This window comes from Arachis ipaensis, chromosome B01, assembly GCF_000816755.2.
Source record: "Arachis ipaensis cultivar K30076 chromosome B01, Araip1.1, whole genome shotgun sequence".
NCBI classification, from domain to species: domain Eukaryota; kingdom Viridiplantae; phylum Streptophyta; class Magnoliopsida; order Fabales; family Fabaceae; genus Arachis; species Arachis ipaensis.
In genome coordinates this window covers 13160924-13174244 of record NC_029785.2, presented here as the reverse complement: position 1 = coordinate 13174244, position 13321 = coordinate 13160924, and the positions used below count along the sequence as shown (strand labels likewise).

Here is a 13321-nt window from a genome sequence, read left to right as displayed (position 1 = left end):
TATTTAATATGAATAATAATATCATGATTTTTGAAAATTAAAAACTATTCAAAATAATTTTTAGTTTTGTTAATTAAATTTAGATTTTCAATTATTATTGTGGAGTTTAGTAAAATAAATTTAGTTTTTGGTATTTTTAATAATTAATGATTATTGTTAGATATTTAATTAATATGTTTTGTGTAGTTAAATTTTTTAATTTTTTAATAATGATAGTTAAATAATTGATAGGTTTGTCGTATTATGCATACGTGCTAGTTACTAAATTAGCTAATTAATAGTAAGTTTAGTATTAGTTTAATAAATTAGTTACTATTATTAGAAAATTATTAATTTTTAGTAGTAAATTAGTAATTATTAATCATTTGACTAATAGTTTGCTATATTTTTGTAGAGTTCACAGAATTTGACATGTAATCACTTACTGCCTCCGAATCGGTACAATCTTATTGCGGAAGAGCATTTACGGTTTACCAGTTTTTATCACGTTTGTTAGATTGAAATAGTTCAATGTCAGAAAGCAATGGTAAATGTTCTAATCGAGAGGTGGCACCCAGACACACACACATTTTACCTTCTAGTTGGTGAGTGTGTTGTGACACTAAAAGATGTGGCTGTTATTCTTGGTCTTTCGACAAATCGTTTTTCAGTGACAGGAGTGACTATGAGTAGTCACGAAACCTTAGAGGCTGAGTGTTTGTACCAATTTGGGGTTGCACCAAGAAAGTCAGACTGTAGAGAAAGCTTCCTAAAATTGATGTGGCTTCGGGATTTAAAAGATCGTTTACAGTTGATTGATGAAAATAGCATTCAGAGGTACGTGAAGTGCCACATTATGTTGTTATTTGGTACGATCTTGTTTGGAGACAAGTCTGGGGCAGCTGTGCACTGGAAGTTTCTGCCTTTGCTTCGTGATTTTGGCAGTATTGGACAATATAGTTGGGGATCGGCATGCCTAGCACACCTGTACAAAGCGTTATGTAGGGTATCTCATTTTGACTGCAAGGAAATCAATGGTCCACTAACACTTCTACTAGCTTGGGCTTGGATCCGTCTACCATTTCTTGCGTCGATTCTCAAAAAACCCTGCAGTTTTCTGCTTGCAAACATGTAAAATTATCGACTAACATCGTATTTTCATATTTAGAATGAAATTGTGTTAACGAAATAAATCATATTAAGTGGAGTAAATGGGAGCGTGCAGACCAACGCTATATATTTCTTAGTTTTGCTCACTTTTGGAAGTCATTGGATAATCTTTAAGAAGGCTAGGTATGTTGTCATTAAAGAAGTATTTGTGTCAGGTTTAGTGTTAATATTATTTGGCTTGTAATAATCTGTTTCTTTTATTGTGTGCAGTTTGTGTGGGAGGCCTATAGTATTGATCACATTGAGCCAAATATAATTCCTGCAGACATCTACATACACTCAGTTGTGTGGAGCACTACTGTTCATACCCTGGGTCGAGCTATCCGACCCGGGATGTTTAACGACATGGCGACCGACCTCTTCAGGTCCGCCTACCCGATCTCTTCTTAAAGAGATCGGTCAAACCAACAGGAAAGCCCAGTAAAGGGCCCTAATAGAGGAACACGACCCAGATCCAAAGGCAATCCAAGCCTATAGAGATAAAGGCAGTTCCCTTGAAGATAAGCTGACTTAAGATAAGATAAGATAAGATAAGATAAGATAACTAACTTATCTTATCAGAAAGGTCAGCCCACACTACTATAAATACACTGGAGCACCCAGGTATAACTCATACTCTGATTCTACGTAAAACCTGCTTAATACCCATGCTAACTTAAGCATCGGAGTCTCTTGCAGGTACCCCCCACCCTCCGGAGATGAAGGATCAGCAGTGCAGTCAATCCAACAAGTCGGACACACCCGCTCCGGCCGTCATCCACCGACCGGACACGTCGGCTCCGACCAGTACAGAAGATCTCGTCCGAGATCGACCACCAGTTTCAGGTAACCCTCGGAACAACTACGATGTCATTGATATCATTTGATTGCATTGAGCGGCATGCAACTGATAGGTTTATGCGACAGTTTGGTTTCGTCCAGAGAGTTCCTCATCAAGAACGGAGTCTAGATAAGGTACATGGGAAAGTCCTTACTGGTCCTAAGAATATTGACTGGTCCACAGCCACGACTCATTCATTTTGGGTGATATAGTGGAGGCTTCCATGAATCTCTTAGAGATTTACATGTATTGGTACCGTGCAAAATATGGCAACCACTTGAACTTATTGGATCTTGTGGTGCAAGAGAATGATGCGGGTAATCCCGTTAATGATGATGACAATCAAGAGCAGGAGTCACAGTCACCGCTACTGCTACCTCCACCTCCACAAGAACAACCACAGTCCTCGATCCCATATGTACCTCAAACACAGTTTATCCCGTCATACCCATTACATCAGCAATATTGGAGTACTCCACAGTTTGACACAAGAGACGGAGCTTCATTTATCTAATTACTTGGGTTCATGGTTGCAGATCCAGGCTAATCACAATCTAACCATCAACCTGATATGATGCCGGGTAGGTATTCTTTGGACGCGAGGCATCCAACTCGCACTTCCTCAGGTACTTCTGGAGGTAAAGTATCTGCAGACTCTAGTAGGAATGACGGTGGTCGAGGAATTCTTAACAGCCAAAACCCTCGACGTGTTTCAATGGGACTAATTAAAGAAAATACTAAGACAATTGAGTAAGAGACTGATGACTATCTAGTAGAGCAACTGGATAATGAGGATGACAAGGATGATGAAGATGAGGATGTGCATGAGGATCAAGAATCCCACAATAATGATTATGATGGTAATGATCCAGGGCTTAGTACAGGTTTACATTTTTTGTTGTTTGATTATATTATATTCATATTTGGATGTAGTGTTTGATTATATTATATTATATTCATATAGTTCAGGTTTACATTTTTGTTGTTTGATTATATTATATTATATTCGTATAGTACAGGTTTACTTTTATATTCAAGTAATTTTGTTGTTGTATACAGGTGAGGTACGAACTCTAGATGAGATAAGTAAAGGCTACAATTTTAGAGTTGATCCGCCACATTGTAGTGCTAATCGGTTCACCCGTCCGCGTTCAAAAGGGCTGCCAAGAAGTGCAAGAGTTTTGTGAAAGATGTAAAGTAGACGATGAGAAAGTAGTTGTTGTGTACTTAACTTTTTTATGTATCATTACTATGCATGTCATAGAGTACTTGGATAAATTATAAAGTTCCAAATATCATAGAGAGTTTAGATAAAATATAAAGTCGCAAATGTCATAGAGTAATTTGATAAAATATAAATTCGCAAATGTCATAGAGTAATTGGATAAAATGTAAAACTCGGATAAAATATAGAACTCTACTGCGCATTATTGCCGGCACTTGCATCACCCGACTGACGGCATCTACTACGGCTATGGCCCTCGTCCCCTCATTGCCTACATCGTTCAGGATCACGTAACATTCGCGTGTCCATCTCGTTCAAGAAACACGTCATCCATAGGCGATCTTTGGTAACTTGTCTCAGGAATGGATTTGGTACGAATCGAGGCCCGTGGTAAGCAGGCCATGTAGTGGGATTCCCTAGTGGCCTAAACCTAGCTTAGTAAATCCTTCGAGCTTGGTCCATCTTATAAACATCATGAACATACACTTGCCAATCTAGACATTGATTTGCACGACATGCAAATACATGTCAACATGGAATTCGATCCACCTGGAACTCGCCACAGTCACATCGTTGTCGACAGAGGTCGATGGCATTCTCCAATCCACTTGGCATCTCACACACTTCAAAGACCTCATTCTGCATGTCGAAGCAATTAACCTGGATATTTCCTTATGCAAGTTGATTTGAATGCAATTTTGAGGTCACAAGCTCAGAAAAATATGTCCAACATTAATTCGAGCTCTCGGCTTTTTTTCGGGTGAACAACTCATTAAGCCTGTAGAACGTTCCTTTGACAAGTGCAGTGACAAGGAGATTACGTGCTCTCTTCAAGACTGAGTTGATGCATTTCACTAGGTTCGTGGTCTTGTTACCCCATCGGTAACCACCATCGAATGCCAACACATACTATTCGCGGGGGATTCAGCTTAACCAGTTAGTGTAAGCCTCGCCTCGTTCTCGTAAATGCTTGTAACGCATGCCGTATTCGCAAACCATCCTCAAATATCCTGTGCAATAAAATAAAAGGAGAAACATTATACATGAGAAATACTATATAAAGGTAACTCTGTTAATAACAAACTTTGACATACTCAACGTTACCTATATTGATGACAAGCTTTTGCATGTACATTGTCTTGAACTTTCTCAAAAAATTTGACTCTATATGCGTGATGCAAAACATGTGGAAAGCTTTAAGAGGCGACCAAGCTCTGTTATTACGGGCAACTGCTGCATTGATGGATCCGTGTCAATCAGATATCAGTCTCACACCATTCCGAGTCACCACATGTTATCACAGGTTACTAAGAAAAATGTGTCATGCATCAGAAGTCTCTCCCTCTACAATGACAAATGCAATGGGGACGATGTTGTTGTTACCATCCTGTAAAACTACAACCAACAAACAACCCTTATACTTTTCATACTAGTGAGTCTCATCCACCTGGACAATTGATTTACAATGTTTGAATGCTCTAATGCAAGGGTAATAACTACAGAAAACTCGATTTAATACCCGGATATTAGTTACCAAGTCATCGCCTTGATATGCAGGCATAGTTTCAAAATGGACGACTACTGATGGCTCCTTATAACACATGACCTCAAACCATATGGGCAAAGCTTCGTACGATGCTTCCCAACCTCCGAATATTTTTTCACTGACTTCTGCTTAGCCAACCATGCTTTGCGATAGTTGATAGTGTAATTGAACTTCAATTGCACTTCCGCAATAACTGATTTCACTTTTATAGAGGGTCAACCTCTACCAACGGCTTTATTACTTCTGCAATTGTGTTCGAATCCAACTTCAAATGATCTTGAGAAATTGTGGCTCTGGTACAAGTGTGACTACCATTATACCTCATTATAACACAACAATACTTTCTGCGGATCATACTAACCCTTATCAGCCAATCACAACCTGATCCATACTGTGTACACTTGGCATAAAATGTCAATGGTTCCAACTCATATACCCAGTAGTCTACACCGTTGCGGATAGTATACTCTTCCATCGCCATAATCACAGCTTTCCTAGAACTAAATTCCATTCACATGGCAAATTCACCATCTACCGCAATAGGTATTTCTACTACGATGACAATCATACTATAAATATTTAATAAACAAATATTTAATAAGTGAAATTAAAAGTAAAATCAATACTCACTATAATATTAATAGAAATTAATATTCACAATATTAATATAAAAAATCAATACTCATGACATCAATATTAATCTAAATAAAATTCACATCAAGTCATTATCTCAATTTTAACCAAATAAAAACATAAACACATGAGTAAATACTAATTAATATTTAACTAAATCAATAACTAACTAAAAATATTATTATCTTAAATTTAACTAAAAGACATAAACAAATGCTAATTAATTATATTTTCACATATCACGTAGCTATTTAATCCATCGATCAATATAAATTATAACAAAATTATATTCTTTCGTATAAATATAGGCAATTACGTACCTACATTCATATATTCAGGAAGCTTCAGAGCATCCATGGCCTCTAAATCCAAAGCTCGCATATAAAATGGCTCCTCAAACGGATATTGGTTTGCCAGTGTATTTGCCATGCCTGTCACATTTGCCTCCATAGTGCCGTCACCTTGCACTACTAGAAAACTACTTATTACAGACGAAAATTTTCAATAGATTTTATCCCACGAAAATACAGACAGATTTTGCGAGGGAATTTTTTTCAAAAACAAAAGAAAATGAATTAGCATAATTATAGACAGAAAAGAGAATCTGTCGAAAAATTAATTTTTTTTGTGAAAAATAGTTACTAACAGAAAATCCATCTGTATTTAAATGAACAAAAATGCTGTATTTTATTAAATTATTACAGACAAAAAATCTTTCTGTAATTTAAAATATTCAGACGAAAAATATTGAATTAAACCTAACTTTACTCCCACCTTATCGAGCTCCTTTCACACTCCATATAAATAAAACGAGATTCTTCCTCTCTCCGTCCACGAGCTGCTTCTTTTCTCCATCGCACGAGCTTCTTCTGCCGTTGCCGCCACCGCTCGGATCGCACGATCTCTCTTTGTCATCCCTTGCATCACACGAGCTCCCTCCGCCGCCGCTCTCGTCGCTTTTGCTCCCTTCATTGCCATCATTACAGAGCCCTCTTTGCCACTCTCATCACGTCTGCTCCCTTCATTGCCGTTGTCGCAGAGCTCTCTCCGTCGCCGCTCTCGTCACGTCTGCTCCCTTTGTGAATTTCAGGTACACTTTAATTTTGTGATTCTGTTGCTTGGAGGTTAGATTTTCAATCCGCTAATTAACTGAAACTGAAGCCCTCCATCTTTCTTAGTTTGGAGGTTAGATTTTTAGTTTCATAAAATTAATTCATCTTTTCAATTTCATGGAATAGTGTGATATAATTTAGTAAGATATAAAAAGCTATGTGATACGTGATCAAGAAGCTAAAACTGTTTATCATTTATTCAATACATTTATTTGTGTTAATAGGTTTAAGGACCAGGGTGTTGAGTGAATATTTGTGTGGATAAAGTAATATGAGCTTGATGAATGCTATAGTTGTCTAGACCAGAAATTTAATTCAGTTAATACTAGTTTGCATTCATCAATTTCAGTTTTCTACTATCTCTTGACCTGTTGTTCTTCTCTAGTGGTTTATGTTGTTCGTTCCTTTCCTTTTATTGTTGAGATTAGTCTACTCTGTATGAGGATTTTCATTATTCGTTTAAAGATAACTCTAACTTCAAATATGACTCAATCTGCCATTTCGAATAAGCTCTTATATATACAAACAACATAAATACTTATGAATAGTGAATAATTATTGCTATTAAACAACTGCTTCAGTTCTTAGTATATTTTCATCACTTCATGCAAATCTAGTGCATTACCCGTGTCTCTGATCGGTAGAGGATATTCAACATGCTGCAATTTGATTTTGTCGTGACATTTGAACTGTTATGTGTTAACTGCAATGATGTTTGGGAACTGCTATTCTCGCATCTATTTTCACTCAAACGTTCACTGGTTTTGTCAATGCCAGATGATGGTGGCATTTTCTTCACTTTTTTTCTACATTGGTTGTTGAGAGATTCGGCCAGAGGATCGGGTTGTTTTGCCTGTATGCATTCATTTTTGCTGCCGTTCTTTGTGTAGTTTATGAACGGTTAGTTCTTCTTTTCCTTACATACTTTAAAATTGTTGTTTCTATATTTGAATTCATTCTTCAAGTCAAGGTGCTGAAACAGTATCCCAGTTTTTGTCTGAATTCTGTCTTCTAGTTGGTTGCAGAAATTATAATGACATTCGGTTCTGTATGATATTTAAATTGACTCTTCCTCTAGCTTTTCCAGCAATAGCATTTATGTATAGCTCCAAATACACTCACTCAAGATATTAGTTTCTAGCTATAGGTAATCTCATAGACGTTTGTAATGCTTTGGTTTTAATTTTCTTTATTTAGTGTTTGCTAACTCTATCGACTGCCATCATTGCCTTGATGAAATAGCAATAGGAATAGGAAACTCTAAGAAAAGAAGTAAACTCTTATGCCATTCACAACTTTATATTTTCTACCAAATGAACTTTGGTGGGTATCTTACATAAACTGTATAATTGAATATATAGGAAAGGAAGATGTCACTCCACTTGTTGGTCACACTGCTAATGCCTTATATAGTGGATCCTTAAGGACTTTTTCATTTGAATGGAAACTAGTGGTATTTTCTTACAATAAGGTAGATTTCATGTAATGATGTAGCTAGTTTGATAGGGATAGGGATAAGATAAAGGGTCAAGTATTAAGATATTCTGTTTGATTATGAAAATAAAAATATAACTCTTATCAAAGATGAACTAATCAAGAGGAGGTCAATAATATTGGGGTTATTATAGTTCTATATCATGATGCTGTTATATTAAGACAAAGCTATAAAAGCAGAAGATAGGAAGCATGGAGATTTCTTGAGGCTGGTAAATAATGTGACTCTTTGTCATGTTTTCATTTTTTCTCTCCATGCCCCTAATCTCATTTTCTTATATCATGATTGAAATTTCTAAAATAAAAACTAGTAGATTGTGTAAAAAAATGTGGTTTGATTTTGCAGGATCATGTTGAAGGGTACCTTGAATTATCAGCAAAGACAAATACCTACTTTGCAACTGCTGTTAACTTATGGGATGCTGATTTCTACAATTAAATTTGATGATGATTGATAGAGTGAGGATTATGTCGATTCAGAATTTCTCAAAATAAGAAACACTTCGTCAGTAGCATAGCCCAAACCGACAATCTATCCTCTCAAATCAAAGTTTGATTTTCAAATTACAAAACATAAATCGAGATCAAGAGTAATTCAACCTCGGGTCGTTCTCCCTTGGGATGCAATTGAAGTGTCACGCTTTCGGTTGTAGGAAAAAGGGTTTTTTTGCAATTAAAGAAAGATTAAAAGAACTAAGAAATAAAAAAAACTAAGGAATGATCAAAATTGGAGTTAATGAAAGTAAAAGGAATATAAGATTAAAACTTAGTGAAAATGCTATGTATGCATAAAAGAGCCTTGACTTGGGAAGGAGGATCAAAGGAATCCTATCATTGCCATAACTACAACTATGATAATCATAATGAGTCAATCTCGCTTAGTTAACCCCTAACATCGAGGAGTAGGTCAAGCAAGCATAATTGACCTTAATCCATAAGTTCTAACTAACTTACCAAATTAGTTGGTAAAAAGTTAGCTTCAATGGAAACAAGAGTCAACTAACTCCCCAAGAATTACCACTAAATGTCGGACATCATGACTCTAGTATCCTAGGAACTTAAATCCAAAGCCAATGTGTAAAAATCTACTCAAAATTATCAAGTGGCATTTTCACAAACACTTGGTGGGCACAAAACCAAAACATGTAAATTTGCAAAGGAAAAAGGAAAACTATACCCAACTATTCACAATATCAACAATAGATAAGCAATCAAGTATAAAGAAAGCATAAAACATTAAATTCATCAATCAAAACTTCAAGAAATTCAAAACTACAAATATGAACAAAGTAACTTGAACCAAGAGAAAATGAAAGTAAAGATGATGTAATTAAAGAGAAATTGAGAGTACTTACAATTAAAAGAAGCAAAAATCCAAAATCAAAGCTTGCTATAAAATGCTACGATGGAGATTGAAGTAAACCCTAAGAGAGAATTTTATCTACACTACTCCTACTCCTATGGAAGCTTCCTAAGCTAATACTACCTAATAATAACTAATTCCTTTCATATGTCTTCATTCCCCTTTGATATAGCACTCCCATTCAGCATTAAGCCTTCAAAAATTGGGCCAAAAGCCCCTAGAAATCACGTATCACGTGTTTCATTAATGAAACCACGTGCAGAGACCTGTGCGTATGCACGGATGTGTGCGTATGCACACTTGCTAGTTTGGCTCCTGTGCGTACGCACAGATGGTTGTGCGCACGCACACGTCAGTGTGTGCTTCTCCTTTGTTTTTTTCATGTGTTCTCCCTTTGTACATCCCTTTTTCCACTTCTACCAACCCATTCTTACCTAAACGATCTGAAATCACTCACAAAACATATCATGGCATCGAATGGCATAAAAATGGAATTAAAATCACTAATTTAAGCACAAAAATACATGTTTTCACATTTAGGTTCAAATTAGGGAGAAATTACAAAAGTATGCTATTTTGGTGCTTAAGTGTGAGTTTATGTGATGAAATCCACTCAAATCAAGTCAAAATATCTCATCAAATATGGACTCATCAATGATGTTCATGTAAATATAGGTATCAAAATTTGATCTCTACATCAAATTACTACTCATATCAAACAAGGTTTCATGTTTACTTTCTTAGCATCATACTCATTATTCACTCCCTTTTCAGCAACACTTGGAGAGACTCTAGTTAGACACCAGTCAAAACCACGAGTATACATCGGATGCATGAAATTCGGGCTTGTTCTTTCCCAAAAGTGAGAATTATTTTCATTTATAGGATTTTGAGTTTGTGATTACTTTACTGCTACAGCTTCTTATGTGCCTAAATTCCTGCAGAGGTGCAAGGTACCATGAACGAGAATATTGGAAATTCGGTGAGTCTAGAAACAAGTACTTCGCCATGCCACAGGACAGTTGTATGCCATTTCAAAAGATCTTGCTACACATATTTCAATGAACCAATTAGTCCTTACTCCTTAGCTACTGCTTCAAATTTATGGACAAAATGAAATGTTGGTAACATTATGATTCCCATTTATAATGAATTATTTGTACTTGTTCTGTCTCAGGCATGTTCTTTACAGGTTTGCCAATGAAGATGTCTCACTAGGCTCATGGTTTATTGGACTTGAAGTGGATCATATTGATGATAGGAGACTCTGCTGTGGCACTCCACCAGGTTATTTTTTTTTCTTTGGTTATCGAATCATTATAAAATTCAATTTATATTACACGGTCATCCAATTACATATCGTCAAATAATCAAAAGTACATAGTTTAGTAATAGCTAACATGTGATTAGATACCCATAATGTCCTCATCATACATTAATATCTAATAGAAGATTTCTCGTATTCTAATAAACTAGGAGAAGGTGGATTTGGATCTGTTTATAAGGTAAAATACTGCTATTTACTCCGATAGATATCATTTCTTTTTTATTTGGTCAAAACATAGTATGATATTATTCTTAGAGTAAGCTCTCCAATGGACAAATGATTGCTGTGAAGAGGTTATCGAAGGACTCGGGCCAAAGAGATATGGAATTCAGGAATGAAGTGCAGTTATTAGCTGAGCTTTAACACCAAAATTTAGTTAAGCTTCTTGGTTTCTGCTTGAAAGAAAGTGAAAATGTACTTATCTATGAATTTGTTCCCAATAAAAGCCTTGATTACTTCCCATTTGGTAGGTTCCTGATTAGACTATTACTAATTAATTTTATTTCAACACAAATATACAAATATTAAACTACAAACATAAAGTTAAGCTCACGATCCACTATGGTCTCTGGTGTTTATGTAGATCCAACCAAGCGCAGACAATTGGATTGGATAAATAGATTCAAAATCATTGAATGAGTTACACGAGCCTTGCTTTATCTTCATGAGGATTGTAAGACACGTATTATACACCGAGACCTAAAACCAAGCAATATTCTCTTAGACGAAGAGATGAATGCTAAGCTATCATATTTTGGATTGACACGATTATTTATTGTGGACCAAAATCAAGGAAAGACCAGTAAAATTGTTGGTACATAGTATGTATTAGAATACACTAAAGCTTATGTTTTGAATACATGATAAATTTAGTATAGTTGAACAATACAGTGAGTTTATGTTTTGAATTATAGTTGATGTACCAATACACTTTGTTAATGTATGGTTGTTACTTATTATTATAGTTGATGTATCAATACACTTTCTTTATATATTGAATTATATTGACTTGTTTGTTTATAATACTTTTCTTTTAGTTTGATAATACGATGAACTTGTTTAAATTTACATTTAATTTGTATAAAATTAGGTTTATTTTGAAATGAAAAACTCTAAAAAAATTATGTTTTACCTTATTGACGGATTTATAGATGGATTTTTCGTCTATATTCAGAGTTGGAAATATTTTCCCAGGTTCCAATTACCGACAGAAAATTTGTCAGAAAATCTAAAGCTAGTTAGTTACCAACTGAAAATCTGTCGAAAAATCGGACGGTTCAAGCAAAATTAAAGTGACGATTATTGAGGAAAAATCTGTCGGTAATGAAAAAATCTGTCGATAAATTACCGATAGTAAATCTGTCGAAAAATATGACGATTTTTTTGCCGAAAGGAGTGGACCATTACCGAGGGAACGGTAACGGAAAAAAATCTGTCGGTAAATTACCGACGAAAAAAAATCTATCGGTAAGTAATTTTCGACGAGGCTTTTATAGAGGGATAAAATCCGTTGGTAACTAAAAATCCGTCGGTAAAAGAGACTAAATCTGTATGTAAATCCATCTGTAATAAGCAATTTTCTGGTTGTGTTTATCTTCGTCTCTATCTAGACCAACGACCTCGTAATTGCTTTCAAACTCTTCTTCATTGTCACTATTGTAATCTTTCCGTTCAATATTTCGGTTGGCTTCAGATTGTTTGAACTCAATATACAACTCAATAAACGACATCTGAGTGCAACTTTCAATATACATTGAAAACATCTCTTGCATGCTCGCTTCATCAGTTACATGTTTGGTTTGAAATTGAACGAATCCACCAAATACCGGTATAAGATACTTGTATAAAATACATGATATTCTCCTTGATATTTCAGAATCTATCTTCTCACAAATCACATCTTTTAGTTCTTCAAATGAGATTGTGAACGGAATAACAATATTTAACAGATTTTCACAAACAAATTTCACTCTTTCAGGTGTTTGTAACAAAATCTGACTAAAATAATATACTTTTAATAGGATTCTATTATCCATTTTTTTCACTCACAAGAACATGAACTTCATTGTAACTTTTTTCAACCAAATACGAAATGGTAGATCTAGAGGAGCTGAAGGAAGAAGAAGAAGAAGACGAAGAAGATATATGCTAAACTCGGGTACGAGTTGCACATACACACACATATATATAAAACAAATAGGTTGGTCCAATTTGTATTGACGCATTAAAAAAATTTATATAATAATCAAATCGGACGGTCAGATTTGCTCTTGCCCGAAATAAAAAAAAATTAAAACTATATTCAAATTGGACAGTTTGATTACATACACTAAAATTCAAATTTTTCCTCTCATACAAATTAGACCGTCTGATTTGTGTACCTACTTTTTCTATCAAAGAAATCGAATGGTCTGATTTCTTCTTCCTATAAATCAGAAAAAGTTGCCACCATATTCATGTCTAGCACCACCAGTCTCTATAACCAGGCACACTACACACAAAATATGCATTTTCAAAAAAATGAGCCCCCTACTCCCTAGAAAATAAAACATTATTTAAATTTGTCCTGAAAAATTTTATTAACTAATTCAATTTTTTAAAAATTATGAATTTTTTCAGTTATTTTATTAATAATTTTCATTGGTTATTGTT

General features: G+C 35.0%; 1 long non-coding RNA gene across 1 annotated transcript; it reads left to right on the top strand.

Annotated features, from left to right (window-relative positions):
• On the top strand, positions 11085 to 11646 carry LOC110265722. The gene is made up of 2 exons (XR_002352119.1): positions 11085 to 11135; positions 11253 to 11646. It is a non-coding gene; the product is annotated as an uncharacterized LOC110265722 (long non-coding RNA).